Source organism: Protopterus annectens, chromosome 1.part0, assembly GCF_019279795.1.
Source record: "Protopterus annectens isolate FY-2018-M chromosome 1.part0, PAN1.0, whole genome shotgun sequence".
In the NCBI taxonomy this organism is placed as follows: domain Eukaryota; kingdom Metazoa; phylum Chordata; order Ceratodontiformes; family Protopteridae; genus Protopterus; species Protopterus annectens.
The window spans coordinates 343,803,355-343,828,153 of NC_056725.1; positions in this window are offsets into that span (position 1 = coordinate 343,803,355).

Below are 24,799 nucleotides of genomic sequence, written 5' to 3' on the forward strand. Positions count from 1 at the left end.
GGGTGGACTTGACATCCAAGTACTTGTTAAAAGTATCATTAATGGGCATATAAAGGGCAAAACATTTTAACCCCCTGTGTTACTGTTAATTGTGATGATGGTGCCCTTACCTTTTGCTTAACTGCTTCCAGGACCATCATCTGGGGGAAGCATAACATCATCTGCACATGGCAAGCCAAATATTTTTTATCAATAGTGATGAGCAGTTCAAGGACATATTTATTTTATCCATATGTGCATTATAGGTGTCAGGATTACTGTGTGTATTGCTGCAGTGTCTGTAGTAGTGGCACCACTGAAAGTTTGCTAGCATACATTTGACTATAGTAGAGTAGCTATTAATTTCTTTCCTGTGTTTGTTGTTTATTACCACAGGTGATTCTGACAGTGGAAGTGCAGAACTCTTACCACCTGATTTCAGAGTATCAGCAAACTCTGATGATGATGGTGGCCAAACAGAGGCACAGTCAGGGGGTGCAGAGGTTGAATCTGACACTGAGGTTGGCATTCAGCCATTCCATGTAATTCCATCGGACACAGCCAGTAGACCTATGTCTACCCATTATAGTCAGCCCTCAAATATTGGACAGATAGAGGGTGAGACACTTGATCAGGGAAATGTGGTTACTGTGTCTTCAGTGCTTGTTGACTCTGGCCATAGCCAAAGTGTGAGCAAGGTGCCATGCAGGAAGAATGTTAGGGGTGTTCAGGGGAGGCTTGCTGTCTATCCTCCACCTGACCAGGTGTGTCTTCCTGTGCCACTTGATGTATGTTTAGATCCATCATGGAGGCACAGACATGTTCTTATAGATTCTCAAGAGAAATGCTTAGGGTTGCAGATGTGGCACAAGCTGACATGCTTGACTGCTTCCACCATATTGCTGATTCAGTGGATTGGATGAACAACACATTGAAATGGGCGGTGTCTGTGATGGAACATCTGTTGGGAGGAGGATGACATCCTCATGAGTAAAGGTCAACCACATCATCTGCTGTTAGCTGACATGGCTGTGCCTGATCCTGCTCCCATAGTGGCACTAGTTCCACTCCTCTGTCAGTGGTTGATGTGTTCACATCCAGATGTGGCAGGCCATGGAGTAATGATTCTGGGCATCCTCATGAGGGGAGCACATCCATTAACATCAGTCACATTCAGGTAGCAGCAGTGCATCTGAAAGTGGGAATGGACATGCCACTGCAACACCTGGCAGAGCCAGATCTTGTGGTTGGGTACAACAAAGATGAACTGCCAACTCTACCATGCATGGCTCACACCTGTCCAACATACCAAGAAGAAGAGCTAGCACAGATCTTAGCTATGTTCCTGCAGACACTCGCACACCAATTTCACCTGGAGGACCCATTCAGACACACAGACAACAGTTACATGATTCAGCCAAATATTTTGTTACAAAAATAATCTTTTAAAACACATAAAACAAGTATAATCACAATTGTTATACTTTAAATTAAAGAGTAATTCCACCTCTATTCAAAGAATGTTAAGTAAAACAAAAATTAAAACAAAAATTAAGAAGTGAACTAAAATGTGATTAATACTTATGTATACAAAAATATATGAAAAAATTAAAAAGTAAGAAATACTTCTGTTGTAACAGTGTATCTAAAATGTACATCAATAGTAAAACATATAAATAGTTTACAGATTTATCTTCTGTCTAAGCTTTTTAGTTTCAACAAACAAGTAATGTTACAGTGGTCATTTAAACCAGGTGAAACAAAAGCATTTGTTCTAATTTGCCATGATAACTCTCTATTTTCTAATAGCAAGCTATAAGAACCACCTCAAATACTAGATTGAATAAAATCAATTACTTTAAAAGTGAATTTATGTCCTGGATATCTCATATTATGCCTAGCAAGGGCGTTGTCATTTTTACCTGTATTGATGGCATAAATATGTTCATAAATTCGCTCTTTAATTTTTCGCTCTGTTTTTCCAGTGTAAAAAGCCTTACATAAGGAGCACAGAGCGACATACACCACCATTTTAGAATTACAGTTTGCATTATGTTTAAGTTGGTATTTTGTGTCATTAATACTGACAACTCTGCCTGTGGAAATATGCTTAATTCCCATTCACATCATAAATATATTACTTTATTATTACATTTATACCTTTACATATTTATCTAAATGTATCAATGTAATCTACAATTGTTAGAAATAAATAATAATATACACACTTACATGTGTGCGTAGAATTTTGTATAAGGGCCCACACACCTTCTTTGTACCGGGGCCCAGATTTTCTCTCGGCGGTCCTGCAAATGTCTATCTGCTTCTCTTTCTTACTCACACACACTCACTGACCTTTTGTGTTAGCCTAGCCACCCACCCCCACACACACACACACATATTTGCACAACATCTTGTGCAATTGATGATAACTGTGTTTTCTATCATTTGGGTTCAGGGATACAGAACATTTGTGTCTGATGCTCAGGTTGCATAGCTGACTTAGTGCAGACTATATCTGTGTTTTTGATGTTGTTTTGCTAATTGTCTTTTTGTCTTTTTAACATATTTTTGGTCTTAAAAAGTTAGACAGTTGATAGCTTCAAACATTTTTTGCATTAGTAGTTGTAATAATCTTCAGTGGGGTGTGAAGTTTGAAACTGGAATGTGTTTCATTACTTTCTAAGTTCTCTTTTTAATGATTTTCCAGTACAAAAGTATGATGCCCAGCTGAGGACATTCTATGATCATCAGTACTTTTGAGAAGTATGAATGTGTGAATTTTTGATGCCTGAGGCCTACTACTTGATACAGGGCACGTGTCACAAAGTCTCTGCTGTTATATGCTAAAGTAATTTCTGTGCAAATCAGCTAATTTTTACTTGCTTAAATTACCAAGTAACAGCATGCAAGGATATGTCATTCATTCATATTATTACACAATACACTCCAGGTTCAACACTTACCTTATAAACCCAGCGGTTGCAACAGTTTTAGTTCAGGGCTGACTCTGTCTGATGCTATCAGCAGACAGCCATTAGATGGGTAGGTAAAGGTTTTGACTTCTCACCTGAATATGGCTGCGGTGACCTTGCCATTAGGTGGGATGTGTGCCTCTTTACTTTGTTGATTCCACTTTAGCTGCTTTCTCAGGATGATGTTGTGTGTATCATGGCACAGACTGTGAATATTTCAGTACATGTATGTGGATTGTACTGCAGGGTTCTCCCAGATATATCTAGGCACCAGAACCGTGACTTCAGCAGCTCAAGCGCACACTCTGTGATATTTCTGGTTTGAGCATGTGCCTCATTATGGCATTCTTCATCATGTGTGTGTTTGCATTTTTGATGGGCATCATCAGCCAATATACCAGGGCATAACCTGCATACCACAGTAAATGACCTTGTGGGATATCACCTTTAGTAAATGTCTGATACAGCTGGGAGGTGTGTCAGATATGTGAGTTGTGGTAACTGCTTGGGTTGTCAGCACACGCATTCAAGATGATTCCCTTGGCATTACACACAACTTGGCAGTTAATAGAATAGAAGCCTTTTCGATGTATGTAGACCTTTCCCTGTTCCCCAGGTGGTGCTTTAATTTCTATATGTATACAGTCTATGGCACCCAGTACTTCAGGGTAGAACTCATGCATATTTGTGACCCTGTCCTCAGCAGTACAGGGAAAATATATGTGGTCACTGGTATGTAGGAGCATAGCATTAAGGAATTGCTAAAGGATTCTGGATGCTGTTCCCTGTTACATCTGCAGCATTTCCCCTGTTGGTCTCTAAAAGGTTCCTGTAGCTAATATTCTAAGTGCTACACATACCTTTGTGTCCATTGGTATGGGTTCCCCTTGGTTTTCCCTGGATTGAAGTTGAGGATGACAGAGGTTGCAGAGTTCCTGTAGTGTGTTCTATCCACCCTGTAGCACTCTACAGTTTCCATGTCATACAGATTGTGATAAACTAACCGAGGTCTTAAAACTCTTCTTCTGCTTGACCATGGTCTATTAGCAGCAGCAGCAGCATAGACTTCAGTGTTGCACATACAAATTAATGAAAGCAACAACAGTCCCTAACATTGTTTCTGTTTAAACTCCTTTCTGTGGCTGTATTACAATATGTTTTGGAATTAACAGGGAAAACCAGCACTGAGTATACGTTTTCTTTACAGCTTGCTGAATAGCTCCATCTTGGATTGGTTGATTAGCATACAGTTTAGCTGCTTATGCTGTAATTAGCACGCAGCAGTATTTACCATGTTTGTGTGGCTCCACACACCATGTAGAGTCGCTTGCTGAGTACAAAACAGTGTGTTAACGAACTATGTAGGGTTTATTGAATATGTCTGTATTTTTATAACACAGTGAATGAAAAAATGCATTGGTTAAAAAAGATTTTTCTGCAAAATCCAAGCTACTATAGGAACATAAAACCAAGGGAACTGCTACAGTGGCAGCAAATATGAGACTGTTGATAAAGATATCCTGCAACGTGGATTGTGTATTTCAAAAACAGTAAAATAAACTGCAGACATTATTCAGCATGTCAAATGTACAGATTAACAAAGTGTTTTGAAATAGGAGATTGCACTATGTCTAGCACATTGAAGCCTGGTTTTGAAATATCCATTGTGAGCATGGATCATAGAATCTGCAGAGACCTTCTTGCCCAAATTAATAATTTTGGATACTTTTATTGTTTTTGTAACATTCCTACTTGATTTTGAAAGAAAGCATTCTGGATGCTATTACTACTAATAACAGTGTCTGTAAGCAATTTAATTTTAAGGAAGCTCAGAGCCTATCAGCAATGATTTCAGTAAAATCCCATTCATTATCAATTGATGGGATTTCATTTAATATAGTTTCTTCCTGAATGAGAAATGATCAAAGGAAATCTTTCTCATACTGTCACTTGGGAAATTGAATTGTTTCAGCTATTTTGATGCCTAGACATAGATCAGAATTTATTTTAGATAAAGCTTGGATTTTACTATTTTTTATGTATCCAACTTGCTAAGTTTAAAGCAGAAGGTCAGTAAGGGATGACTTTATTCCTGAAAAAAGTGACTAACAGATCATCAGCAAAAACTACAAAGATTATTGAGACACTAGAAACAATTTAAATTGAAATATTCATTCATATAACACTTAAAATGTGTTCTAAAGCTAGAATAAAAGTGTAGAGGCAGGGGGCAAGCCTTGCTGATTACAGTTTGTTGAGCTATTCATTTAGAATGTTATCCATTTACTGAAAGGAAAACAACATTTTTCCCCAAAATTCACTTTGAGAATATTATTTGCTGATGTAATTTGCAAAGTTTCCAAAAACTGAAAAAAGTGATGACAGGCATTACCAAATATTGTTGTGCATCTGTTGCTACTGTAACTACATATGTGCACATTTCTGCACTTGCCTGAACATACAAAATTATTGACTGAAGTAAGTGATTAACGATGTTCGCTTACCCAGTGCGTATGCAAACTGAAGTTGTAAAATAACTGTTGGGATTATGCTAACTCAATAGCTTTTCATTAGCTTTACACAATAAGGCAATAAGATATAAAGCAACATATTAGGTCTATATTTACCTTACCTTTACCTTTACATTACCTTTAATGGGGTTTAGTAACATAATAATTTTATATATAAAAAAATATTTGTCAGATTTGTTATTTTTTCTCAGGCATTACTGAGAGAATTTGAAGAGACATAGGGTAAGTTATTTAAAAATGACTAAATTAATTAGCTAAAATGGCAGGGTTGCAGGCCTTTCAGTAGAAATTTTTTATAATACATTTAATGTCATTTTAAAATCAGGTTGACCGCCATACAGAAAAAGCTGTGTTTCAAATTTTCAGCTAAAAGATAAAATGGTATGAAAATATCACAGATTTTTTTGCTGATAGTGTAAATCTTGACAATCATCTAACAAAAAAATCCGGTTTAGGAAATAGACAGCAGACTTCATAGGAAGGTCACCACAGGCAATGTACCATCAGGCTGGACAGCACCATGGCCTCACTGAAGGTCTCATTGAAGGTATATGGTGACAAGCTCTGAGTATGGTAGTTGGACTTCAAGGAATGTGAAGTGATATGCATGAGTATGTACCCACAGAATTACATGTCCATGCATGAAACAGGTGGATATGAGTCCCAGATCAACGACACTATGATGGTCCTTTATCACATAACCACATTATAGGACAATATATTGTAGAAATGCAACAGATAGCAAATGGAATCAAAAGACCAATCACCATTATTTAATGTTTTTTCAGGACAAAACATGTATACCATACAAATATGAAAGAGTTACACGTCATGCATGAATGAACTCACATGCCATGTCATGTGACACAATATGCAAAATCAGTAATGCATACGTATAGAAAGTGATTCCATACATTTAAAGTACTTACGTAGTGTAGCATGCCTATGGCAAATCAGTAAAGTTAGAACAGTGGGATCATCTTAGCTGTGATGGATGTAAGTGGGTGTATCCTGGGATGAACAATCTAAACATGTGGACAGATTAAAGTGACAACCTAAAGACCTCATCACAGGGAACAACAAAAGCATATTAGTCATACACAATGGTGTGTCAGTACCATTTAACTCATATGCTGCAATTGTAAGTAAAGTCATATAAACATATTGCAAAAGCACACATTAGTTGACACACAGCATGGAACATATTGTGAAGCACTATGCAGAACACAATTGCAAATGCAACTGTGCAGAATACAAGTCTGACTCAATAATGGTCATAAAGGGCATATCCATCCATGAGCTTGTTTGAGACAAATACAGTCTGCGCATGACCAAACAATTATGGGGGATGTAAATCAGCAGGTAGAAAATATGCAGAACTGCACAGCTAACATGGAGACAGTGACAGCAGAGTACACTGGATGCACATTAATGGAACATACACAGGGAGTCACAGCAGTGTGTTGCCAGTGGGCAAACTATCACAATCACTCATAAACATGTATGTGTCACAACAGTTAATATTGTCAGGATTAGCGTGTAATCAGCACGTACTGTTGAAATATATGACTGGAGAGTAACTTCAACAGCATTTGCATCCACCATACCAGAAGTGTCTGGGTTTCATTGTGAGTACACAGAACATATGGCCTATCAGTATATGAGACTGCACATACAGAAGCAAGCACTGCAAGGTTGATACACACATGCATGTCAGGGAAAAACAATGCCATCCTGTATGTTGCTGATCTTCCCATGAAATGGCACAAACCATATTATGAAAGATATAACATACCATGCAATCTGTATCATTAGTACATATGGATACATATGGATGAATCTGTCATGCACCATGATTGGGCCGCACAGGAGCAGTAAGTAACATATTAGACATACAAAGCAATGAAAAGCATTGCCACAGATGTGTCACTGTTGTGTCATGGCTGTCCCCCTCACAGCAATTTTGTAGCACTAACTCTGCATAAACACTGTGCAAAGATAGTGTGTTACAGTGCAAAAGGATTTTGCTGGACAGAGTGGTCATCATGTCACAACAGACACACGCCACATATATCTTTTATGAAAGACTTGGAGATGCATGGAAATCCCTGCACTGTGAGTAGCAAGCTTATCATCCAAAAGGAAAGAGGGAGAGAGAAAAATATATTTCAATTCTGCTTAAACATTAAAATTGCACTTTTTCCATGTTTGCTTGTATTTTATTGTTTGTTCTGGGACCTTAATCTTGGTGTTTAATTTGCAGTTGTGTGATGATTGTGTTTCCACATTATACTGCATTTCTATGTCCACAGCTAGAATTACTTGTAAAAGCTAGCTGTATTTTAAACCATGCTGGGCCTTAGCCATGTAGTTTCATTTATACTTATTGCAGAACTGTTAACTACTGCCAGATACGAGTCTTATTTAGTCATTTATTACTGTATTTTTCCATAAACATTTTTACTGGTAAATTGTGCATAGTCTGGTACCTTAAACTGTAGTAGAATTCTGATTTTCCACTTTTGGTCTTACAGCTGTTTTAAGCTGTGTTGGGTCTTAGTCTTGTAATTTAATTCACAGTTGTGGCAGAACTGTGGACTGCTGACAAACTTAAGGCTTATTTATTCATTTATTACTGCATGTTTTCCATAAACAGTGTTAACTGTAAATTTCTGCATACTCTGGTGCCTTAAACTGTAGTAGAAATCAGTAGTGACAGTACCATTTTTATTCTGCTCCAGGATTTCTGCTTCAGTGCTTTTACAGTTAATGATATTCCAGTTTTGATCCTACAGTTTTATATTCTGCTTATTATTTACCTGCCTAAAGTTGCATTCTAGTTCATAGGTTCATAGGTATATACTAGGCTAATGACCACCAGGACCTTTATACATCTAGTCATGCAAATCAACCCACTTGTGTCCCAATGTATCATGGACATTTATTAGGAGGAGGTATGTTAGGATGTTTCTAGAGATCATTTTGGGGTATGTTAGTTGGGGCATTACTGTCTGCCTCTGTCTATCAGAAACATGGGGGCCAGACCCAGGGTGACTTTCCAATTTCTACATTGATTGGTCAAGGTTACATTTAAATAGAGTTAGGGATGGCAAGTAGTGAAGGTAGAGTCCCAGGAACCACACATTGTGTGTCATCCTCAGCTGAATTTTTAATATTGCCCTGTCCATCATCCAAATACACTGTCATGATTGACTGGTTTCATAATGAGACACTAGGGGGCAGGGGATATGCTGTTCCTTTTGTAAATGCTTCAGAATCCCTTTGTAGTTTTCTTTTTTTCCTATTTTGAATGGCACAACAGATGTCATCTATTTTCTTGAATAAATTGTTATAATTTCTGGAATAATGCTCAAATAAGGCATCAAATGTAAGACTACCATTAATGATGTCAAGAGTACAAGATTTTTATTGTTATAATTATGTTCATTTTTCATGCAATTTAACTTGATATTCACAACCATTCTTGTTGAAGTTTTATAATCAATGCATTTACTAAACTAAAGTTGATTCATGTGAATGCTTGATCACATGTTGATCATATGATGTATTAGGATTATTTAAGATTGGAAATTACCATGCTAAGCAATTCTGAAGAAGTCTTTGCTAAAGACGAAAGCACTTGACTGCATTTGGTTTGTTTTTGCTGTCAATAAATTGGATTTGTGGTTTGGACTTTGGTTTGTGTGGTTCCTGGGACTCTACCTTCACTACTTGTGGTTCTTGTTTTTTGCGTTTAGAGTTAGCGATAGACTCTGATTCACATGAATGAGAGGCCTGTTCCAGAGCATGGGGATCCTCTGAGACACATATCTGTCTACCAACATGTCTTATTTGTATCACAAGCAAAATTGAAATCCTTGCATCTAGTGATTCTGATGCTACCCATTTTGCATATGTGCAAAAGGTCCATCAGAGTTGGATCCAAGGATGCTATGCATGCCTGGCATAGATCTCCTCTCAGCAACCTGTAGGAGACAGAGTATAAAGAAAAGACTTTAAGCTGATCTATATACGACAATGTGTTTCTACCCTGGACTTTCCTGGTAAAAGATCTTTGTGGATGTTCCAACTGTTGCATAAGTCTAGTCAGATATATGCAGAAGGAGGCATTATACTCAATGATGGGTCTGATAAGGGCCAAATAAAGTGGTACTATGACTTCCTTTGACCTTGATAAGTTGGGTGAAATAGAATCATTTTCTTACTACCTTGGTCACATGTTGTTCAAACACCAGATTATTGTCTACATATGTTCCCAGATCCCTGACCATGGGGTCAGCTCTTATCAATGGAGTAGTTACCCTGGGTGGCAGTTTTCCCAAAAGGCACTATAATACCTTTCTTGGCATTGAGTTTTAATCTGTACATTTGACACCAGTCATTTGTCTGTGTTAGACCCTCTTGTAAGATGTTTGTGTCATGGGCAAACCTATGATAGTTCCCTGTTTGCAGTCATATGTGAACTTGTTCAGCCACAAAGGCCCTTAACATTAGTCTTTACCTTCAAGTAGTAGATGTCAAGTAGGAGCAGTACCAGCATGGAGCCATGAGGTACCCTGCTGGTGACCAGTCTATTAGTGAAGTTGGCCTCATCAATCCTGACTTCCTGGATCCTGACTGTGAGCCATCTGGCAATCCAGGAAGTTATGTAGGGGTTTATGACCAGTTCAATGAGTTTGTCAACTATACCGGAGTAAGGGTATTGTATAGAATGCCTTAGCTAGGTCCAGGTAGGCAGTGTGCATCATTTTCCTTTCATCCATTGCCTTGGTGACCCTCTCAAAAAAGTACACCAGGTTTAGTAAGCATGACTTTCCCTTGACAAGGCCAAGCTGGGTTGGGCCCAGTATCTGAAGATTGCCTATGTTTTTGTTGACCATTTCCGTGATAATCTGTTCCATAGCTTTACACATTTGACTAGTCAGAATAATAGAACTGTAATTTCCAGGTTTGGTTGATGGTCCACCCTTGTGAAGTGTGATAACCACTGCATTCACCCATTCTCACGGAATAAAGCCTGTTTTGGGGCTATAGTTGAAAGTGACTCCTGCCACTGTCACAGTGAAAGTTCCTGTTAGGTCATGTTTCAAGCTATTTAAGAGCCATCGTGGCACATTGTCTGAGGCCATTGAGGCTGTGTTTTTGTCCTTAGTGAGTACCACAAGGACTTGCTCTCTCTTAATAAGTGGGTGTGGGGTATGCTAGTAGGTATTCATTGTTTGAGGCAGGGTGGAGTGGGGGGTGAAGTTTGAGCTGATTTTTTCAGCCAGGAAATTCACTATGTCCTTCTGCTCTGTGATGGTGGCACAATTGACCACCAGTTCAGCACACTGATGTACACTGCCATTGAGATTTTGGACACTGATGTAGAAAGGCATGTGGCTGTCTTTAGCCTGTGAGGCTATTTTGACATCATAATTGGCCTTGCAGGACTTAATTAGTTCTCTTAACTTCCTGTTTAATTTAATTAGAGAGCTCTCATCACTATGGGAGGTGCACTTCTGATTTTAGCCATGACTTATTTTACTTTTGTTGAATACCCGATTAAAGTTAGGATTCCACTAGTGTGGTTTGTTTTCAGATTTTTTTTCTACTTACTTATAGTAGGTACATCAGTCTCTATACAGCCATTTACATGGTTGTATTGGGGTCTCTGTGATTAATTCAGCATAGATTGCTGTGAACTTGGGGTTGAGAGGGACATTCAGTTTTGGCAGACTAGCACTCAATAGGATGTAGTTTGCTTTGGAATAGCTCATAATTTCTACAAGGTTTGCTGAAGCTATTGAGGTGATTTTTATTTTGAAGGAGACAGATTTGAGGTCCAACCTCAACAGTGAGGATATGACACTGGGGTGGGGGTGCAGCACTCTCCTTTATTGGTGAGTATCAGGTCCAGCATGTTTGAACCTCTGGTTAGTGTGTGTACTGTCTGGTTAAGGGTATTTGTGTTAATGAAGTCAAGGAATTGTTGTGCCTGTGGGTATGAAGCAGTCTGTGTTTCCCAGTCTATAGAGTTGTAGTTAAGGTATTCCATGAATAGGGTATGTGATTTAATGGTGAGTGTCTAAAATAGATCTTGGTATGAGTTATGGGATTCAAGGGACATAGAGGGTGACCTATAGCTTGTTAAGACATGGTATGGGACTTTGCCTATGGTGACTTGCATATGAATAAATTCCAGTGCCTTGACCTGTTTAACCAGTGTAGTGTTATGCTTGTTGCTAATATAGATTGAGTCCCTCCCACCTTTTGTCATTGTCTGTGGAGCTGATGGTTTAAATGTGTGGAAGGCACTGAATCCTTGAGCTGCTGGAGTACTTTCTGTTGATTTAACCCATGTCTCAGTAATAGGTTCATAGGTTCATAGGTGTGTACTAGGGTAATGGCCCTGGGGCCTTTAAAAGCCTAGCCATAGGATTACCCTGGCACAGTGCCACCTGATCTTAGTTCCCAGTGACTCTGTCCAGTAGAGCCACTGGTGTTATCCCCGGGGTGAATTTTCTGTTTCCCATCCACTCATCAAGATTTGTCTTGAAGAGGGCCAGTGAGGTGCTCTGCTTCACATGTATGGAAAGTCTGTTCTATAGCATGGGCAGTCTCTGGGTTATGAACCTGTCCCTCCAGCATGTTCTGTTAATTGTGGTAATGAGGTTGAGTTCTCCGGAGTGTGTGCTGCAGAGGGATTGGGATTTCTTTAGATGTATCATTTCTAACAGAGTTGGGTCAGACATGGCTTTGTAAGTCAAGCAGAGATCGCCTCTAAGTAGCCGATACGAGACAGAGAATAGTTGGAGTTTTTTGAGTCTGTCCATATAGGACAAGTGTTTAAGGCCTAGGATCCTCTTTGTGAGGTACTTTTGCAGCCTCTCCAGTTGTTGCAGGTGTCTAGTGAGGAACATGCCAAATGGGGTATTGTACTCGATGATTGCCCTAATGAGGGAAGAGTAGAGGGAGACAATGGCCTCTTTCTTCCTGGATGCAAAACCCTTAGTAATGAGATGTGCCACATAGAAGGACTTTCTGACCACAGTGACAATGTGGTGATCAAAAGAAAGGTTGCTGTCAACCTGCGTTCCCAGATCTCTTATAATGTCTTATGTGTTCAGTGGACTACCATCAATGTGGTAATTCATGGGAACTGGGTTTTTCCCAAAGGGGATGATGACACATTTTTTGCCATTGAGCTTAAGGCCATGGCTCTGACAACAGTGCATGGTCACAGTAAGGCCATTCTGTAGGATGTCAACATCACTTGGGGAGTTAATAATAGCTCCCAACTTGCAATCGTCTGTGAACGTTGTCAGCCAGAGTCCCTTAATGTTGGCCTGGACTTAAGAAAAGTAGATAACAAATAGGAGAGGACCCAGGACTGAACCCTGTAGGACTCCACTCATGACTAATCAGCAGTCTGACTTGGAGTCAGCTACTTTCACACTGTGGGTTCCATCTGTGAGCCAGTTTGCAACCCACCTAGTGATATAGGGGTTGATGCCAAGCTTAGTGAGTTTTTCTATGATTCCTGAGTGAGGAATGGTATCAAAAGCATTGGCCAGATCAAGGCAGGCTGTATGAACCACCTTGCCTTCATCCACAGCTATGATGACTGACTCAAAGAAGTCGACCAAGTGAAGCAGGAATGATCTACCCTTCACAAAACCAAACTGTGTGGGATCCAGAGTTTAGAGATTTCCTATATCCTTGTTTATTAGGTCCATGATGATGCTTTCCCTAGCTTTGTATATAAGACTTGTCAGGCTAATGAGGCGATAGTTCCCAGGGTGTGCAGTCACTCCTCCTTTGTGGAGAGGAATGACTGTAGCAGTGTACCATTTGGCTGGGAGAAAGCCTGAGGTAAGGCTGTGATTGAACAGGGCACACAGGTGAGGTGCCAGTTCACTCTGTAGTTCATGTAAAACACAACAAGGGATATTGTCAGATCCCATAGAAGCTGTATTCTTGGCCTTGGACAGTGCTGTTTTAACCTGTGCAACAGTAATACTGGATGCCTGGCAATCTACTGATATTGTGATTGGTCCTTTGGGGGAGGGAGAGGGGGGGAAAGTTGCAATTAATCTGTCAGCCAGTATGCTGGCAATATCTGTTGGCTTAGTATAGGAGGTACCATTGTGCAGTAGCTCAGAGCAAATCTGGGTATTGCCATGGAGATTCTTTGCATAACTATAGAAGGCCTTGTGGTTGTCTTTACTATCTGCTGCAATTCTGTTTTGATACCTAGCTTTAGAGGATTTGATGAGGGATCTCAACTTTTTGTTGAGGCAGATAAGGGAGTTTTTCCAGCCTTGGGACTTCACCTTATTCCACATTAGTTCCCTCCTTCTTTTGTAGTTTGTTTATGGCAGGGACTACCAGATTGGGCACAGATGTCTATATTCTCCAGAGTGAGTGGAGTTTCTTGCTTAGACTCCCAGCATTAAGCAGTAATACCTTTAGGTTTCTTTAGGTTTTATTTGCTATGTTGGTATTTTTTTAAGTAAACAAACCATGTTAGCATGTTCTCAGTTACAGATATTATATATCACATAGATTCTTTTATTCAGCTATCATCAATTCAACATTACAAAAACTGCTCAATTCCTGCTTTCCCTTAAATCTCACTTCACCAAAATGTTATTCTGTACGTATTGTTCCCACAATTTCAATTTTTCTTTGTAATTTGCTGCTACCCTTGTCTAAAGACCCACTTCCAGTTCTTTTATCTCTGTTACATTATTCACTACTTCAAATACAGTTGGTTTAGAATACGATTTCCATTTTCTAGTAATTGCTTTTTTGGCAAACACCAGAATTAAACTTTTATTTATTTTATTTTATTTATTTATCATTTGTTGACCGGGAAAGTCCGACTAGGTTCCACAGAGCCTGTTTTCAGCGGAGGCCCGGGGAGAAATGCTCCAGACGCATGTCTTTGGACATAGTAACAAGTCCTTACTATGTGTAGACAGTTCAGATCCTGCATCCCAGTTCAAAAATCATTTCCTTAGTTACACCCATTTGCTTACCCAATATTTCTGATAGAGTATTCTGCAGGGAAGTTATAAAGACTGTCAACTCATTACACTGCCCAAACAGTTGTCCCTAGTTACTGCGTTCTTCCCTGTCACACGTCCAATATTTGCCATCTATCTGAGGACTAACTCTTTGGATTCTGCTTGGGGTATAAAAATACCTATTCAGAGTCTTCCAAGCAAAAATCCTAAATCTTCTAGATTTTAGTGCATATTTGGATGCCATACATATGTCCTTCCATTGTTTCCTTGTGAATGGCTTATCTGTTCTCTCTTCCCAATCTTTTCTAACCTGCGCTGATTGATTCCTATAGTTATCATGCAATATTTATATGCCGTAATAATTATCCCTTTTTTAACAGCAGCTTCTGTTCCAGATTCAGATAGAAACTCTACCAGATGAAGTCTTTCACTTAAGATTCAGCTAGGTTATATATAACACCATTAAGTAATGTTTGAATGTTGTGCAAATGCATGCAGATGGAGAAATAATTTGTATGTAAGGTGACACTCACTGTGTAAATAACATTATGGTGTGTCACATGGCACTACACAGGCTTATAAAGAAGCTCTTCATGAAGGAAATGTGCCCCATTTACATGGAAAAAGCAACAATTATAACTGGAACACATACCGGGAGCCTCATTCACAGCAAAACCTGCTCATGCAGTTGAAAACATCTCATAAAATCCCCAGTCCATGCAACAATAAATCTGCTGATGGTAGCAAACATCAAATGGGTATGCATATGACAGAAAGATCATATACTTTTTGACAGTGTAGCCCAACATGTAATGGCAGCATGAGGAATTTTGCACAACATATATATGCTACTCACTGTACCTGTATACAGATAGTGCCTGTGTATGCATACCTGTACATTCTAGTCAATACACCTAATGACACATACCTGTATCAGTGAGAATGTCATATGACTAGTGTACACCAACATGCTACTGCTTCCCCAGACACACGGCACTATTGTTATCTCTTGTTATTGGACTCAAACTACAGTAACACATAGATGTGTTTATGGTATTAGCTGCTAAGCTTTATGTGTCACATGTTTATAGATGGTCCAGCTGCTGTATCTGTAGATATTCAGTTAAATATCATTGCATGGCATTTTCATATCACAAACACTCAGCCATACAAAGTTACAAATGACCACTATGTATTGCATTGTGCTGCACTGTACTGTGTTGTACTGTTGTATGCATATCTGTATAGAATGCATACACAAGTAAACAAACATGGTGCCCAAAGACATTTTGATTGACATGCTCAACTTAGTTTGCACAATATTATGTATTTGAACATGCAGTGACTGCAAATGGTTTTGCATCAGACGTGGAGCATTTCACATTTGATGATCACAATATCAATGGACATACATGTGCCTTGGGTGCCAGAAAGAAAAACTTGGTTAAGATATATCATATTTGCCATGTCTTAAGCAACATATGTATTGTGCAGAAAGTAAACACTTCCACATACTTCAACGCTTAATGAAAACACATTATGGGCATCATAACTACATGTATCTGCAAATTAGCACAGTGAATCAGACTTTCTTTACACACTGATAGTGCACTTACTTTAAGTAATGCATCATGCATGAAAAATATACATAACAGCTTACTTGTGACACTTAAAAAAAAAAACAGAAACCATATTATATGTCAAACAACTGGTTTGGACTCACCCTTGTGTCACCTAATGATGCATGCATGTACTCATCACTCAAGTTGCCACAGACCACAGCAGTGGCCCAAAATATACACGCATGGGGTGTCAACATATAAAACCTTTGTACCCTCCAAATGGTACTGTCAGAGTTACTGGTATAAGTGCCTTTAGCACTTAGACAAATTGATGGGGGTAGCCTTAAGGACATCAATAGCCTCCAGCTATTTCACTTTGTTTATAAATTGATGGGTAGAACAGTAAGTTTATTCTTCATACCATTATAGCAACATCAAATTAGTTTTATGCTCTATAGAGTATTTTTTTAGTTTGGAATAATGGTGAACTGTAGTTGTTTTCTGTATATATATATATATATATATATATATATATATATATATATATATATATATATACAGAGTATGAAGTTAGGAAAAATTTGCAAAAGAATGTATAAAAAAGAAGTCATAAAGAATATTTTTTTTCACATTAGTATAGTATGCATCCAATTCATTTAAAGCAAATTAGGATAAAATGTCAGGCAATCAGAATAATCAGATTTACAGTGTAGAGCAAGATTTTTTTAGAAAGTTCTAACTAGTAAAGTTGGCAGATGAAGTTTTGAAAGCGGTAGAGAGTAAAATGAATGAAAAATGTAAAGCAAAATTATTTTTTTAATAATACATTGGAGCCTAGTGCTTCAGAATATTTTTGAAGGGATCCCTATGATTCTTTTCCCCCTGTTGGTACTGATGCTATTAAACATGAAATTGGTAATAAGTGGATGATATTTGCTGCAAATAAAGCTCAATAAGGCTTGCAACAGATTTACACTTGTTAATAAAAGAAGTATGAATTTTAAGAAAATGTTTAGTAAAGAAGTATTACCAGCTAGCACCACTAAACAAGAAAGGGATATTCCCTTGCTTTTTGCCAACGATGTAAGTGCTTTTAAAATACTGACAGTTATTTGATTAAAGGCAGTACATATTATTCATCAGGGCATTCTGCTTGCATGTGAAAGGTTTGATCTATGTGCCTTGTTGCGCATCCTGTGCAGCCATGCTGCTAGAGTTATGAAAAAGTTGAATAAGACACTCTATGAACATTGTTACACTAGAAAAATGATTAATACAAATAATGCCTTGGCAAAATGTTCTTCACTATGTCCTGATTTCAAATTGTTTTTTTTCACGTTAGATGCTTTAAGATTGGATATTAAAGATTCAGATACTGAAAGTATTCTTGATATAAAATCATTTTATAGGCTAAGTTGAATGTTTTCACTTACCTAGGACTTGACAACATTGCTAATTTTAAATGCAAGCTCAAACAGCGATGATTGAGATATTAATCATCTCAGATACATATGGTTCTTATTTAACATGCATATTTTGGTAACGTTAAGTTTTATATGTTGCATTTCTTATCATTCATAGTCATTCTCTGGCAGGTCTAAAGTCACTGCATAGCTAGAAGTTTGTTTTACAAATATATACTACTGTGCATCAATAGTCCAGATTTTTGCCTAATATTTTTGGACTGTTCTTCATTAAAGGTATGGTTTTCTGGCAAATGACCAAGGAATGAAGTCACTAAATAATAGCATACATTTATCCTTCAGAAAATGCACACTAGCACAAATCCTGTTATTTTTCGCAATTCCTGCATTTATAAAAGTAATATTTAAGTAAAGGCAACTATGCTATGCATAAATTACTGTTCCCCATTATTTTAAGCTTTGTCCAGATTTCCTGAGGTAAGAAGTTGAGAGGTATGCTGTTATGGTATCTGTGAATATCTGCAAAGCTGAATGAAGTTATTCATATGCATTTGCAAACTCTAAATGGAAATGAACTTGCTTGTATGTTTGTACTGCTAACCAGTGTGCCCAGCTGTATGATATGCTTGTTAACAGTAATTTATGCACAGCGTATTTGCCTTTAGTTGCAGATGCTTGTGCTTTTCAGTAGTAGGCCTGTGTTCGACTTTGGTAACCACAACTGCCATTTTCTAGACATGTTTGCATATCTCTAAATGTCTGCATCTTGTCTGCAAACATAAGCATACATATGTCTAAATGCCTTCAGCAGTGTACACATGTTGAAGATATAACTACACTGTATGCATGTAGCCCTGTTCAAGTTATATGTACTATATTAAAAACATGCATGGACAGAGATGGATAAATCCATGCCCTCCTGTCTGCATATTGCATAAAGCGTTGAATAGTATGTGTCCTTTCCTTTGCAATAACTGTGAATATAAATTTGTACATGTTGTTATAGTCACTGCCATAACCTCATCAGGGCATGTATGTCATTACTTGTTTATGTTATCACGTATACATGCATAAGTATGATTGCCCATTACTTTGTGCAAAAAAGTCAATACAGTATGCCCATTAATTTGTGCAACAAAGTCAGTACAGTAAAAGAAGTACTAGCAGTTGCACATAATGTTTGTTTTTCATTTGACTGGTCCACAGCACAGAGTTAATAACTTTACAATAATAGAAAATGCTAACTGACAGCCTAAGGGAGCATGTCTGTAACTTAAGTGACATTGTAGATATGTACTGCAGGAACTCTAACAGCGAGGGCATATATGTTACAAGTCATGTGCTTATCATACATGAACACATATGGGTGTTCATGACAGGGCAGTGAAGGTTTGTAGAAGGAGGTGCATTGAAATGATCTTCATTGCCATTTCTCCTGTTAAGAAATACAGGCAAAGCCAGGACACCAATGGGGATGGTCCCTCACAACCTGCTCCATTGGATACTGAGGAGTTCTTTGCCTCCCTGCATCAAGTGTCTGCAAACTGCAGAACACTTTGGGGGGACATTGAGGTCGGTGTTCCTGGGCACATGGGTATGCTGTGGCCTATGCAATCATCCACATCACCAGCATGTAAGTATACTATTCTATTCTTTTCTTGCATTTTTTCAATCTTTAGCACTTCAGTAATGTGTGTTATCACAGTGTCTACGTTATAACACTCAGATATGTATATTTATGGACCCTATTCCTGTTTCCACTATCACAGCTTCTCCATGTCTGGCATTCTCCTTTAGGTCTTCCACTAACCTGCACACAAAGGATGATGTGGCAGAGGGAAGGGGCAAGGCTGATGGCACATAAGGCAAAATGCTTGGGGTTCTCATTCACAGAGCCACATTAAACATTCCTTCTAGACAGGGTGTAATAGTGGCAGTAATGCATCAGATCAGAGAGAATGAGTACACTTTGGCCACATGTTCCTCAGGAGTCAGCTTGTGGTAGTGACATGTTTCCACATGTGGCACAAATATATGGGCATCTCTCCAATGAAATATGTATGCTAATGCAGGCACATGATTTATCATAAAATCATTACAGCATGGAGATGCATGGACTAGTTAGAGTGACTAGTGTGTGATATATCTACTAGTTGTGTTGCAGGACAGTCACAAATGTTGGCATGCAGAGTTCATGAATGACAGTGCTGAACTGTATGAAAGTATGGCCAATATTGTACGCTCTGTGGAGCATCTTCTTTTGGCTGTACATGACCATTTCTAAAGTGATGCACATAACATACGTGTCTTGACTGCCTCACATCCATGCCCCCTCTGAGCATGGTCCTATATGGCCATGTATATCTCAGCCAAGACACTTAGTCCTGCAGGCTGTATCTTTAGTGATGTCCACATGGTGCAACTGCTGGTCTGCATGTACAGACATAGAAGGATGCTACTACATCCGCTCCAAATGCATGGCATACACAATATTATTGTGAGTAACTTGTAATCCTACATTTGTGTACTACTCATCACACACACACACACACACACACACACACACACACACACACACACACACACACACACACACACACACACACACACACACACACACAAAACACATGCAAGCAACTTGTAATCTGTACTTGCATGGCATATTTTGTGTACTGCCACTGCCTGTAATGACCTTCTTGTGTTCTGGAGCTTGCACATTGAGTATTGACAGTTGTGATACATATATGTGAATATGGCTTGCACATACCATCGTGTATTACACCTGGATGACATGGGTTGAAAATGCAGGAATCATATAGTTATTCATATGTACTTTCCACTACAAGGTGTCATTCTGCTGTATGAGTTATTTGCATATGTAAAGTATTGCACTGTCTTTATATATATCTATATATCATCTATATGTATGTGTGTGTGTGTGTGTGTGTGTGTGTGTGTGTGTGTGTGTGTGTGTGTGTGTGTGTGTGTAGATATATATATATATATATATATATATATATATATATATATATATATATATATATATACATATATATACATATATATATATATATATATATATATAGATGGATATATAGATGGATATATCTATATATATATATATATATATATATATATATATATATATATATATATATATATATATATAGTTTCTCGCACTTTTAATTTCTTCAGATCTTTTGGGTTTCAAACACAGTGACAGGGATGGACCCCATTCCGAAGGAAAAACTATGATTAAAGTCCATAAAATTAGCATTATTTCAGTCTTTGATGTTAGCCAAAAGTGTTCTTTGCAGCACCTGCAATGTGCCCAGAACTGACTCCTGCAATTCATACAGAGTTACATGTATTGGTAACATATCAAGAACAATTGTAAATTCTTTTTTATAAAAGAACTGTTGCTCCTACTACTATTGGAACTGTCTATGTATCCTTCTTCCACATTGCCCTCATTTCTGTCTGCATATCCTGGTATTTTATGACTTTGTGTCTTTCTGTATGCAAGACACTTTAATCACTGGGTGTAACAATTTCAGTGATCAATGCTACTTTTGTCTGCTTTTCATGGACTACTATGTCTGGTTTTCTCGCATCTATTTTTTGAACTGATGGTAATGGGTGATCCCATTTCATACAAATGGCTTCATTCTGTATAATACTTTGTGGCTTATGTTTCCAATGCTTCTTAGGTACTTCAGTATTGTAAAGTTTACATAATCCCCATTGCAACAGTCTTGCCAAATTATAATGCCTTTCGGTATACAGGCCCACTGATATTAATGCATCACACCCAGCAATGAGATGTGCAACTGTTTCCAGTTCTGTTTTAGAGATTCTGCATTTGTCTGTTTCTCCCACATGCTCAATGGACTTTCTAAACCATCATGCATGTAGTCTGCTATCCTCGACCACCAATATTAACCTTTATAATTTGGTTTAAATTCATCTCACCTTAACCATTCCTGCATCAGATCCTGATCAACATTTTTTGTTCCAGGGGTTTTCTGTACTTGCAAATATATTTATGCCTTTTCCACATTTCATGCCTTTATATATATCTATATATATATATATATATATATATATATATATATATATATATATATATATACACACACACACACACACACACACACACACACACACATGTTGATGTGGACAAAGTTAAGTATATCCTCACACAGTCAGTACTTAACATTTGTCAGCTATGTTCATTAGCCATGCTCAGTGATGTTATTATTACAGCTAGTTACATGCTTTACAGACGCACACACACGGGCACACAGACACATACACAGACACACACACACACACACACACACACACACACACACACACACACACACACACACACACACACACACACACACACACACACACACACACACACACACACACACACATGCACACACATACACGCACGCACACACACACACACACACACACACACACACACACACACACACTCACACACATTGAAGCATTATGTACAGCATTAATATACAGTGTCAGTATCAATGGAATGGCATGCAGTACCTACCTACCATCCAATTACTGCATCTCACCAGCATTGTTGGTACACCTGTCCTACAGAACCTGTTAACCCACCACACTGTAGTATTTAAACTATTTTACCTTGCATGTCTTATTTCTGCTTAAAATGTGTGGTACTGTATAGGCCTACCTGTGTGGAGTTTCCCTGAACTTGTGTATGGTAGACTAGTGCATATTTATACATGTGTGATGATCTTCATGTACAGGTCACATATATACATACATATATGTGCTTGGTACTTGGAATTACTTACACATATCATACCTCTCAATTGTACAGATTTTCGCAAAATGTCTAGAGTTTTGCCTCATACTTTTGGTCCGTTTTTCATAAAATTGTGGTTTTCTCTCAAATTAGTGGCAAATCATTAAAGTCTGAAGTTAAAAAATAATGACAGACATTTGAGTTTCAGACTTCATACTATTCAGAAAATTCACGCTAATGTAAAACCTGTTATTCTATCATCCGTAAGAGCAACATTTAAAAATTGTCCTTATTTTTTGTCTCTTGTCACACTTTTATTGTTGGCGTTGTCCAGATTTCTTGCTCAAAGAGGTTGAGAGGTATGACACACATGCATGGATTTACATTAAATGTTGTTCTCTGCACTAGTGTGCTTATAGCATGTCATGACTCAGAATTCTGCTGCAGATGTCAGTGGGTGACCAGAGCCTGCATATATAGCTACAGACTTTATCATCCATGAATTCTTGTTAACTTACCTGTGTCCTCCTTTTCCTTCCGTGGACTTCCTGGTTGCTCTTGTTCAGATGCCAATAGCTGTTCAGGTAGTTCACCTACACCTTATGGCTGGCAGGGCACCATGCTTAGATACTATCTTATTGTGCAGCATGGCACAAACGGTGACCATCTGCACAACCTTCTCTGGAAAGCACTGCAGTAATGCCCCTCCTCCATCCTGGATGTATTCAGACTAAATTGGGCTTTCAGCACATGAAATACTTATATTCAAGTATGTTATTTATCATGGTGTATGTGCTCTGTTAAATGTATCTTCAGCAAGTGTGGTTTGGGTTCTGAATGGGGTCATGAGCCATGGCTCCAGTGGATAACCACAATCACTTGTTGGTATGGGTAAGAATGTACATTAGCAGTGCAGATTAACTTAGCAACAATACAGATGTACACAGGGCAGTACCATCATACCTGCCTAGTAGTAGCCCTTTAGTGATGTTCCCATCTCTAACCACTGTCCATAGAATGCTTTTCTTCTCAACACAAGGATTATGAATGCATCCAGGGTTACCTGCAATAAGGTTTATGATGAGGCTATTTACCAAACACACTACATGACAACTGAGTGAGGTTCATACTTTCTGGTTGTTGTAGCACCTGACTTTTTATGTGTTCATGGATCCAATCCAATGCACCAAGGATATGGGAGGAAGTTGGCCAAGGCAAAAAATCATTCCAAGGCAGTCTGTCTCTCCTGAAATACATTTGGGAAGTGAATGTAGCCAGCTGCTTTGTGACACATAATGCCCAGAAACTACTTTAAAATGTGACTAGTAGTTGTCTGAGATACCCGTATCGTATAACTCATATGTTGTGGGAATGTCCAAAGCCCAGTGTACCAAGGTTTAGACATACCTTAATTTCTGCTGAGACTGGGTTACCTTAACAGACTGTGTTATAACATGTTGGGTACACACATCCTAAACACAGACTGCATCAGCCATCTGTCTAACCTGTATCTATCTATCTATCTATCTATCTATCTATCTATCTATCTATCTGTCTATCTATCTATCTACAATTTCTTGATCAGAGAGCTGGTTTAACTATAGGCCTGGCTCACTGCCATGCTGCTTGTCTTCTAAGTATAGAACACATTCACAGGTCCTGCTCAGTCATGCCCTGCAGTAATTCTGCCTGCTGCAGCCCATCTTCAGGATGAATCATTTTTAACTGATGCACTGTAATTCCTGTAAAGGCAGAGTTCTGCTTTCCACAAAATATACTTGGTCTCCACCATATATATATATATATATTTGGATATGATGTCATGTGCTGCCATTTCATTTAGTCACTATTTATTTCCAATCAGAGCAGACACTGAGCTTTGGAATTGGGTGCATATCCACTGAAGTTGCAATTATTCTATGCAGTTCCACATTATAATATATGCAGATTGCTTGCTTTTTATGGAATCTCCTATGCTGCATTTCTTTTGAGGACCATCTTTGGTGTGCTGCATTTAAAGCAACTATATTTTAGAACCAATATCTCAGCATCTGTGTTCTGAGATTAAAAGCAACTGGTAAAATCCAGAAAGCATATATGATCAGATTCCCCTCAGCTCACCTCAGCAACCATGAAAGTGTTATAGCATTGCATCAACCAATTATCTGTCTGTTTTGTCTGTCTGTCTGTCTGCCTTATGATTTGGCTGTGTGAGTAGCACCAGCTGGTGTAGCAGAAATGTGAGTTGTCTGTACAACCTCTGCAGCTGCTGTACTTAAAGTAATAAAGTATTTAATTATCTTCACAATATTGATTGTACCAGCTGTGCCTCTCATGTCTGTGAGATATAACTATTTCACTGGGCATATTTATTAAAAGTTTTAGGAAATAATATGGACTTTTTACAATCAGCATCACATCTTACACATCAAATTACAATCATGACTGAAGTTTAATTGATAACAAAAATGTTGTTTTGCACTTTTGTGCAACTCTTCCTTTTCTTTTCTGGGATA